This window comes from Vicia villosa, unplaced genomic scaffold, assembly GCF_029867415.1.
Source record: "Vicia villosa cultivar HV-30 ecotype Madison, WI unplaced genomic scaffold, Vvil1.0 ctg.002074F_1_1, whole genome shotgun sequence".
Lineage (NCBI taxonomy): Eukaryota > Viridiplantae > Streptophyta > Magnoliopsida > Fabales > Fabaceae > Vicia > Vicia villosa.
In genome coordinates this window covers 373,652-385,064 of record NW_026705829.1, presented here as the reverse complement: position 1 = coordinate 385,064, position 11,413 = coordinate 373,652, and positions in this window count along the sequence as shown.

Below are 11,413 nucleotides of genomic sequence, written 5' to 3'. Positions count from 1 at the left end.
CCTGGGAACTATCCGTGGGTCTCGATCCATTTGGACCCGGCGTATCCCGCGCTCCTTGAGTTGAAGTCGAAACGTGCGCAGAATAAAGGTTAGCAATCACTTAGTTATACACGTAAATATAACTCCAGCGAAAGGTAAGTCAAGATAAAACATAGGACAAAAACTGTAAAAGTGCAAGAATCTTAAAGTGCAGAAATGTTAAATACTTCAAAGATAAATAACATGAAAATAAAGAGTGCAGGAATGTAAATGGCAAGAAGTAAATGAAATGCAATAATATCGAAATATACTTGAAAATAAAGGAAAATACACATGTATTAAAATGGTGGTGGTGTCATACGTACATTTCTCAGCGAACTCTTTCTCTTAACACTTGATACTTGAGTAATATGTGAGTGATTTGTACAAAATGAACACACCGAATCCTAACATTAGAACCCTTATTTATACTAGTTTCGACCTTAACGGTCCTACGCTAATTTAATGCCACGTTTCTCATGAGAATTCCCGGAAAGCCATCTGTCTCTGGACAGTTATGCAAACTTCTTCGAATTTCAAATCTTCCCGCCTGAATCCTCCTTCGACGCGTGGCAGTATAACTTAACATTAAAATACCACGAAAAACACGCTAAGTATCAGTACTTAACATATTTTGTAAAATTTGTCTAAGTCTCGAAGATATACACTCCTACTAGCTTCAGCATTCACTATCTCCGTTATGACTTAAAAATTCTTCATCCCTGAAACATGGCCATCAGGAGCCATTTTATCTTCAAAGACGGTCATCAGCAACCATCCTCCTTCGAGTCTTCACCCTTCGAAGGATCATATTTGCAAAACGAAATCTTCAGCTAACAGATATATGGAGTTTCTGGAAATAGAAGGTTTGGCTTTGGCTATGAGGGTGATACCTCACATAAATTTGAACCTATTGATGATCTGAAGATCACATACAAGCCATTGTATGATCAGTTCAAATATGGCCATGCACATGATATTAGGCTCACTTCACATGCACAGAGTTTTAACACTGTTCACACCAAGAAGCATGTGACACATCCTAAGAAATATCATGCTGACAAACCTAAAGAATATCATGCTGTTCCTCCTGTTAAATATTATGCTAAACCCAAGTTCAATCAGAACTTGAGGAGAACTAACAAGAAAGGACCCAAGAAATTGTGGGTACCTAAGGAGAAGATAATTTCTGTTGTAGATATCCTTGGCTGCAAAGAGGACAAAAAGCAAAATGTCATGGTACCTGGACTCTGGGTGCTCGCGACACATGACGGGAAGAAGGTCTATATTCCAAGACCTGGTGCTTAAACCAGGTGGAGAAGTCAAGTTTGGAGGAGATCAGAAGGGCAAAATCATTGGCTCTGGAACCATAAGTCTTGGTAACTCTCCTTCCATAACTAATGTACTTCTTGTAGAAGGATTAACGCATAACTTATTGTCCATAAGTCAATTAAGTGACAATGGTTATGATATAATCTTCAATCAAAAGTCTTGCAAGGCTGTAAGTCAGAAGGATGGCTCAATCCTATTTACAGGCAAGAGAAAGAACAACATTTATAAGATTGATCTTTCAGATCTTGAGAAGCAGAAGGTGACATGCCTTATGTCTGTTTCTGAGGAGCAATGGGTCTGGCACAGAAGATTAGGACATGCTAGTTTGAGAAAGATTTCTCAGATTAACAAACTAAATCTGGTCAGAGGACTCCCAAATCTGAAATACAAATCAGATGCTCTTTGTGAAGCATGTCAGAAGGACAAGTTCTCCAAACCTGCGTTCAAGTCTAAGAATGTTGTGTCTACCTCAAGGCCGTTAGAACTCTTGCACATTGATCTGTTTGGCCCAGTCAAAACAGCATCTGTCAGAGGAAATAAATATGGATTAGTCATCGTTGATGATTATAGCCGCTGGACATGGGTAAAGTTCTTAAAACACAAGGATGAGTCTCATTCAGTGTTCTTTGAATTCTGCACTCATATCCAATCTGAGAAAGAGTGCAAAATCATAAAGGTTAGAAGTGATCATGGTGGTGAATTTGAGAACAAATTCTTTGAGGAGTTCTTCAAAGAAAATGGCATTGCCCATGATTTCCCTTGTCCTAGAACTCCACAGCAAAATGGAGTTGTAGAGCGAAAGAATAGGACTCTACAAGAAATGGCCAGAACCATGATCAATGAAACCAATATGGCTAAGCATTTCTGGGCAGAAGAAATAAACACTGCGTGTTATATTCAGAATAGAATCTCTATAAGACCTATTCTAAATAAGACTCCTTATGAATTGTGGAAGAACATAAAGCCCAACATTTCATATTTCCATCCTTTTGGATGTGTATGTTTTATTCTGAATACTAAAGATCATCTTGGTAAGTTTGATTCTAAAGCACAAAAATGTTTCCTTCTTGGATATTTTGAACGCTCTAAAGGCTACAGAGTATACAATACTGAAACATTGATTGTAGAAGAATCAATCAATATCAGGTTTGATGATAAGCTTGGTCTTGAAAAACCAAAGCAGTTTGAGAATTTTGCAGATTTTGATATTGATATATCAGAAGCAGTAGAACTAAGAAGCAAAGCTGCAGAAGCTGTTAGTCTCAGAAGCAATGGATCAGAAGATCAAGTTGCTGCTTCTTTAGAGGATCTGAGGATCTCTGAAGAGCCAACAGTCAGAAGATCATCTAGACTTGCATCAGCTCACTCAGAAGATGTCATTCTTGGGAAGAAAGATGATCCTATCAGAACAAGATCATTTCTAAAGAATGACTATCAGAAGTAGTGATCAGAATCAGAAGATGTACAATCTTTTCAAAACAACACAGATGTCATCTATGAGTTTCTGAAATTGAATGCGTGTCTGTACGGTTAGTACAAGCGTGCAGTTGAAAAGACGTCGACCTAGGTAACTGTGTTAAATCTTTTCATTTACCATGTTCTCTCTCCAAATGTCATTTCTCATTAAATACATAATGATGTTTTTTTTAATCAATTTCTTTCAAAACATTTTTCTTTATTTAATTTCTTTTTCTTTCAAATCGTTTAAATAACCCGCTTCATCTTCATTTCTTCCTTCTCTCTCTCTCTCTCTCTCTCTTTTGTGTATCTCTTTCGTTGCATTTGTTTTCAAACCCTAGTTTCTGATTCGATCTCAAAGCATAATCATCATGAACTCATCTTCAAGTTCATCAAACTCAGCAGAAAGTCTCACTTCTACACAGATTCTTCTACGCAAATATGGGTATGCTCCTTTGAAAACTTGCATGATTCCCACGGACGAACTGCAAGTTCTCTATGAATGTGCTATGGACTTCGACAATCTTAGAGCAAATGGTTTTCTGTGTGACGTCAGAATATTAGAGCAAGGATGGTTGAAATATCTTGATAGACTGGTTGGACCAATTTATCCTGAACTTGTGAAGGACTTCTGGGTACATGCAATGGTTACCCCAACTGCTATAATTTCCTTCGTACTAGGGCATGAAGTGGTTATTACTGAAAAACTCATCAGGAAATTGTACAATCTGAATGATGAAGAAGGTTGGTCCGGCTTTCGACCTGGAACGGTTAACTGGCATCAAGTTGAAAATCAAATCTCTCTTGCCTTCGGAGTTGATTCTCGTAAAACAGGTACTTTGAGGCCGTTTTATCAAGTGTGGGCTGAGATTATTCTGGGTTCTCTTCACAATAGAAAGAAGATGTTCTCTCCCTCCGCCTACATCAGTCCGGATCACAAGTACACTCTCTTATGCATTGGCAGAAAGATAGAAATCAACATCTCTCACATTCTATTTGAGAATCTGAAGACTTCTCTAGTTGAATCAAGAGAAGATGAAAGGGCGAAATACCCTCATATTCCTAGAAAGACTATTCCTTTCGGAAGAATGATTTCAGATATTCTGATTGAAATCAAATTGCTGGACTCCATTAGAACACTTGATGCGTCCCATTTTCTTGGAGTAGTTCAGGGTCCCATCTTCAATGGTGTGGATTTGTTCAGACTAGAGCTCATCCAGAATGTATCTTCTGTGTGCACAAGCTTTCCTGACATTCTGTCAAGAAGAGTTGCTGTTGAAGGTTTTGTCTCTTTGTTTCATAAAGAACTTCATCAAGTTGTCAAGCTTTACCTGGAAGATTGTGTTAGGAAGCAATCAGATATTGATCCTGCTTGGATCCGTGGCAGAGTACTTCTATCCAAAGCTGATCTTCTAAAGAAGGATCAGAAGGAACAACAGGCAAGGCTAAAAAGAAAGGCCCAAGAAGATGAGGCTAAGAAAGCCAAGAAGCTGAGGGTCACCTATGACCCTGACAAGGTGTACTCTCCTGAATACAGGGATAAAAGGATCAGAGACTCATTTCGCACCACCAGATCTACATATGCTTCTTCTGAATCTGTCACCAGGCATGTTTTTACTCCACCTCCTTCTGTTCCTAAACCTTCTACCCAATCACCTCCTTCTGAACCAAAAATCAACTTCACTATACCAAATCCTTCTCCATCATCTCTTTCCACTCCCATTCTAAACCCCACACCTCTAAGTATTCTTCTCCCAACTCCTTCTGATAAATCTTTCTCACCAATTCCCTTCATAAATACTCCATCCTCTTCACAACCTATATTTTCTGATACTCCATCCACATCAATCATTCTTTCAGATGTTCCTTCTTCCTCATCCACCGCACCTCCACCTTCTTTATCCCATCCCTTACCTATCAGAAAATCCAAACCTTACTGCCTTCTCTACCCTGACTACAAATTCACCTTCAATCCACCTGAACCTGGACCCCATATCTACCTGGAGCTGTTCAGACATGAGGTGATTAGAAGTCTAGACCTTCTGAAGGATGCCTTTCTAAATGGTCTGGATGATGTTTCTACAAGAAATCTCTGGAGAAGCTTTCGCCAGGATTTTCAAGTAGGAGCAATGGGAGTACAGAAGAGACTAGTGGCTGCTGCCCCTGGTTACCCTGGTTACCTTCTAGAGGGTGATAATGGTATATACTACCATCCTCTCAGAAATTGTGTTGCTGTTGATGAGAAGCAGTTTGTGGATGAATTGGACGAAGTAAGACTTGCTGCTGCAATGGAAGCTAACCCTTGCAGGGAAATTGTGGTCTGGAGACCTCAATATCCTGTTCTGCTCGGAGACTTCAAGACTCTCTTTGACTTTCTGAGGGAAAACCCTTCTAAGAAAGACCCAAGCTTGGTCATTCCAGAAGTTGTTGACCCACCAGAAATTGAAGGTCCTTCTGCCCCTAGGAATCTAGCTGCCATTCTTCAGGCACTTGAGAATGGAGATTCTGAGGTTCCGGCTGCAGAATATGAAGATGCTTCTATGCAAGAAGCAGACGCTGAAGATCATGTTGATGAAACAATTCCTGTTGAGGAAATCCTGGAAATGATCTGACTATGGAAGCTACGGATCAGAATGCCATCCCTGTGGATAGAAGCTGTGAAGCTTCTTCTGATGAACCTTCCCGTCTTGCAAGGACTCTGGAAGTTATTTAGAAGAACCAGGATGAGCAAAGCTCAGTCAATGCTGAGTTTAGAGCTTTCATGGGGAGGCAGAATGAGCACAACAATGGGGTTCAAGATATGCTGGCCAAGATCTTGTCGAAGCTAGGGTCATCTTAGATTGAGTCTTAGTTGTTTTGTTTTCGTTTTTTGCTTTGCTGCATCTGTTTTTGTGCATCTTCTCTTGCTTATCCTCTTGTACTTCTGTACTTCTGTCTTCTTGAGCCTAAATGAAAATTATCTGTTTCTTCCATCTGTTTCTTTTTGTTTTTCATCTGAATCTTTTATGTTTTTGATGTTATGACAAAAAGGGGGAGAAAATGTGATAAATGATCTGATTAAAATTATCAGTTACCGGGTAAAAAGGCCCCACATTTCTAACAGAACTTGCAAAGTTCTATGCTTTAAGTTTTGTTATTGCAGGAATTGAAGATCTCTTCAAGGAGAAGCAATTCTAAAGAATCAAGCTCTTGGATTCTTGAAGCAAGCTGAGTGCTATGAAGCTTCAGAATCAGAAGCAAGAAGCAAGAAGGAAGAATGTTCAGATATTCTGATGATAGAATATGCTCTGAAACATTATGTCCATTTGTTCTGATACATATTATGTGGCTCTGATACATATTATGTGTTCTGACTCATTCATGTTGACTTTTGTCGTTTAGCGTTGTTCTGTAACATTTCAGGATGTAGAGATGCTCTGATGATGCTCTGGTACATTCAACAATGTTCTGATATAATCTAGCATGAAGTGATGTAAGAAGAAATTCAAGCTCTGAAGCTGTCCGATGGAAGCAAGAATCAGAAGCTGTGAATGTTCTGAAGATCAAAGAAATTCAAGTTCTGAAGCTGTCCGATGGAAGCAAGAATCAGAAGCTAAGAATGTTCTGAAGATCAAAGAAATTCAAGTTCTGAAGCTGTCCTATGGATGCAAGAATCAGAAGTCATGAATGTTCTGAAGATCAAGCACTGTGAACGTCTCTACTGAAATACTCAGGGAAGTCTTTAATTATTAAAATTCTTCTAGTATTAATTTCAGGGGGAGATTATTCATCTCAGGGGGAGATTGTAAATCTCAGGGGGAGACATATTCACATGCTTATGCTTTAGCTGTGTAATTGTCTTTAGCCGTCTGCTCTTTCTGATCGCAAATTCATATCATTTATATGTTTTTGTCATCATCAAAAAGGGGGAGATTGTTAGAACAAGATTTGTTCTGATCAATATTCTTAGTTTTGATGATAACAAGGATATGAATTTTGTGTGAGATAATGTGGTACTCTAATACAATGCAATTTCCCTTTTCAGGAAATATATAAAGAGTATGCACAAATCAGCGTTCAGAAGCTTTGACTCAGTAGGTTCAGCATGCGACATCAGAACATGGTCTGGCAAGACATCAGAAGATGGTCAAGCAGAATCAGAACATGGGTCTATGGTAGCATCAGAAGAACTTGAGATCAGAAGCAGAAGCACTGAAGTTCTCATGGTATCACGCTCAGAAGCACTTCAAGGTCAGAAGACAAGAAGATGCTTTGCACCAAGCTGTTTGACTCTGATGATATTCAAACGTCGTATACACAAACATCAGATCGGAAGCAAGTACAAGATGGCAGGCTACGCTGACTGACAAAAGGAACGTTAGAAGCTATTAAAGGCAACGTCAGTAGACACAGCGTAAACAAGGCTCGAGGTAGTTGACAAAAGAGTGAAACATTAAATGCAATGTTGTACGGAATACGCAAAGCATTAAATGCTCCCAACGGTCATCTTCTCAAGTTCCTATAAATATGAAGTTCTGATGAGAAGCAAGGTTACCGATTCTGACGAATTCTGTGAATACAAACTTGCTGAAACGTTGTTCAAATCAAAGCTCACAAACTTCATCTTCATCAAAGCTCACTACATTGTTGTTGTAATATATTAGTGAGATTAAGCTTAAACTTTAAGAGAAATATCACTGTTGTGATTATAGCTTTTCAGAAGCATTGTAATACTCTTAGAATTGATTACATTAATTTGTAAGTAACTAGAGTGATCAAGTGTGATCAGGATACTCTAGGAAGTCTTAGCTTGTGTCTAAGCAGTTGTAACTAGAGTGATCACGTGGTGGTCAGGATACTCTAGAAAGTCTTAGCTTGTGTCTAAGCAATTGTTCCTGGAGTGATCAGATTGTGATCAGGATACTCTAGAAGACTTAGTCACGGACTAAGTGGAAAACCATTGTAATCTGTTGAGATTAGTGGATTAAATCCTCAGGTGAGGTAAATCACTCCAAGGGGGTGGACTGGAGTAGTTTAGTTAACAACGAACCAAGATAAAAATAACTGTGCAATTTGTCTTTATCGTTCAAGTTTTTAAACTACACTTATTCAAACCCCCCCCCCCTTTCTAAGTGTTTTTCTATCCTTCATGTACAACACATTGGAAATTACTCACCTTGTCCATCTTTCCTCATAATTAGAACGTCTCCAATACCTTCAGCGGCTAGAGTATTGTCATTTGCGAATTTCACCATGTTCTTCATTGAGGGCTTTATGTTGACAAACCAATCTTTCCTTCCAGACATGTGTGATGAGCATCCTGAATCCAAGTACCATTGGTTCTTGAATTTATCTTCATCTTTTGTTGTGACCATCAGCATCATCTCTTCTTCTTCTTCTTCTTCTTCTTCTTCTTATTTTGCAAACTTTGCATCACTTTCTTGATCCTTATTCTTTTTTGGACACTTTGTAGAATAGTGACCATACTTCTGACAATTGAAACACTAAATGTGAATCTTGTCAAGCTTTTGACCATTACCTCTTCCTCTACCCGCAACACCACCTCTTTAGTTGCTTTGAGATGAGGGTTTTCTCTAGTTTGACCACCTTCTTCTTGCTGACTTTAATCAGTCGAATTGTTGTAGCCACCTCTACCTTTATTTCCATTCCAACTTCCTTTGCCTTTCTTTTTGTTTGTCGACTGAGCCTGTAAAGCCACATCATTCTTCGACATGCATGCATCTCTTTCATCCATTCGTTGTTCATGAGATTCAAGCGTCCCTTGATGCTCTTCTTTTGTCAATTTTGAAAAATCCTTTGACTCTTCTATGGCTACCACCACGTGGTCGAACTTATGGGCCAAAGACCTCAAGATCTTCAAAAAAAAAAGCTCTTCGTGTTAGCGCTTCTCCATATATCTTGATTTGATTCACTAGTTTCGTAACCCTAGTGAAGAAATTAGTTATGCTTTCGCTATCTTCCATCTGAAGCAATTCACACCTTCTTTTGTGAGTTTGTAACCTCACCTCTTTCACCTTCTTTGCGCCTCCAAAAGACTTTTCAAGAATGTCCTAAGCTTCTTTTGCAGATTTAGAATCACTAACCTTTTTGAAGTTGTCTGGACTCAGACATTGATGAATTATAAATAGTGCTTTATAACTCTTCTCCAATTCTTCGTGTTCTTCCTTTTCTTCTTATGAAGTGTCTTCTTCAAGATTTTCTACTCCATACTTTACAAGATCCCAAAGACCTTGACACCTAAATAGAACCTTCATTTATTTGCACAAATTCTAGTAGGTATCTACTTTCAGAATTGGTAGACTTGCTGGATAATTTCCACTCACATAATTCACCACCATCGTGATTTTCTTCTTCTTCCCTTGATTGATAAACCGGAGCTCTTGATACCAGATTTTAGAAATCCACCAAAACCTATGATGAATTTCTATCACAATAACGATGAAAAGAAAAGAAGTTTAAAGAAGAAAAGAGACTAGGGTTTCTGCAGAGTAACTCTCTGCCCACAAACTGTGGAAAACTTTATTATTCACATTCAACTCCAAATTCTGTGAATACAACTCAAGTGAATTGATTACAAAATAATGAGGGTTACTCCCTATTTATAGATTTAGGTTAGCTTTCTCCCTAATCCAAAGCCCAAAACTATAAATGCCCAAAATACCTATTTTGGAACTAAATCAAATCTAATCTATTTTAAATCTAAATTAAATCTATCTAGATCTAAAACAAATATGTGTGTAACAAACTGTTTCCACACTTCTAAATAAAATAAATCTTTTCGACATTCCTTTGTCTCTGTCGAGCAAACTGCTTCGACACAAGAAATTACTTTCAACAGAACGTAAGAAAAACTACACGGTGGAATATTTTATTTGTGACATTTTAGGAATAACATATTCCAATGATTATTTTTTCATAATCATAAATATTTTTGTTCCAAATAGTATTAGTTGTGTTATTGTTGCAACAAGTTCCTAATTTGATAATGAAGTATTATAGTTGTTAAAATCTGATGTATTCTTTCTTTTTTAAATTTTAAAAAAAATTCAAATTTTTAGTTTAAAAATTTAGGTATTTAAATCATGGATTTTTTAATTAGAATTAAAATTTAAATTTATAATCCTATAATATTTTTAACTTATTTGTTTTTATTTTCATGAAGAAATATTACACATTGTTGTTTGTGTTTTTATTTGTTGTTTTGATTTCTTTGATATATAGATATATTATATTTAATAGATTTACTTTTGGATTTTAATTTATAATAAAATAATAATAGATTAAAAAATTTATTATTATTTGTGATTATATCAATTCAACTAAATATACAGTAGACTAGAAAATTAAGTTCCATTAATATTTTTTTTGAATAATCTAATTTAAACTAACCTACTGTTTATAAACTAATTAAGTTCTTTTCAAGTTACTATATAAACTCTTAAATTTCTTTTGCGTATATTTATATGTTATATAAAAATATATTATAGTATCTGTGAGTATGTGAGTATAAAAGTTTTGGATAAGGTGAGAAATGAAAAGAACTAAATAAAAAATTATATTGGCAAGAATGTTACGAACTATCAAACTTATATGAATCAAATTTATAATTTCACACTTATAAGTCATATTTTAATTTCTTTAATTAATAATTTTATTTTCAATTTAAATAAATTATGACTTTTAAGAGATTCTTGTTTCTTTTTAGTGTCCCTATTTTTAAATTTAAAACAAAGAGTCTACATTGTTTGAGAAAATACCTTAAATCATTTTCTTATTTACCCAATAAAAAACTTGTTTTACTATCTATATCAAGATACTTTCGCATGTAATTTTTAAGTGAAAAACTAAAAAAAATGAGAGAGACTTCTTTTTATATTTGTTTGATTGAAATGCAAATCTTGAAACACATTTTTTTCTTGATAACTATTTAGACCATATTTCCTAATTCTTATAAAAAATCTTATTGTACACCAAACACTTTTTATATGAAAAGTATAACTTTAACTAAGCATCATAAAATAACTATTGTTATGAGGTTTAATTTAAAAGCCTCCAAAATATAAAATATAATAAAATCTACGAAAGAAAAATATGAAACTTATTTAAAATATTTGTAATATTGTTTTTTTAAACCCTATAAAATATATTAAAAAATAAAATAATTATATAGATTAAATTCAAATTGGATGAATCTATCATTTCAAAAAAAAAAAGTCATTTTCATTCTAGAACTTGCTATATAAAACATCATTTATGTAAATATCCAAAACTAAATAATGTTAAAAACTAGAAAGTTAAAGTATAAAAATAAAATATACTATAAATTTGTTAAAAGTTTTTTATTCTAGTAAAATTATAGCTACACATTAAAAAGATTAAAAACATTATAGAGAAATTTATCAAATCATTTTTAAGAAAAATTAATTCAAACTTGGGAAAGTATAATATATTGTTTAATTTGTTTTTTATGTTGTATGGATATAACATATGAAATTATTTCTGTATGGAAAACATTTATTTATTACTATACATTTTCAGTAAATTTATTTTAAAAAGGACTCTCACTATATATTATCCTGTTATTTAATAGAAAAAACTTACACAT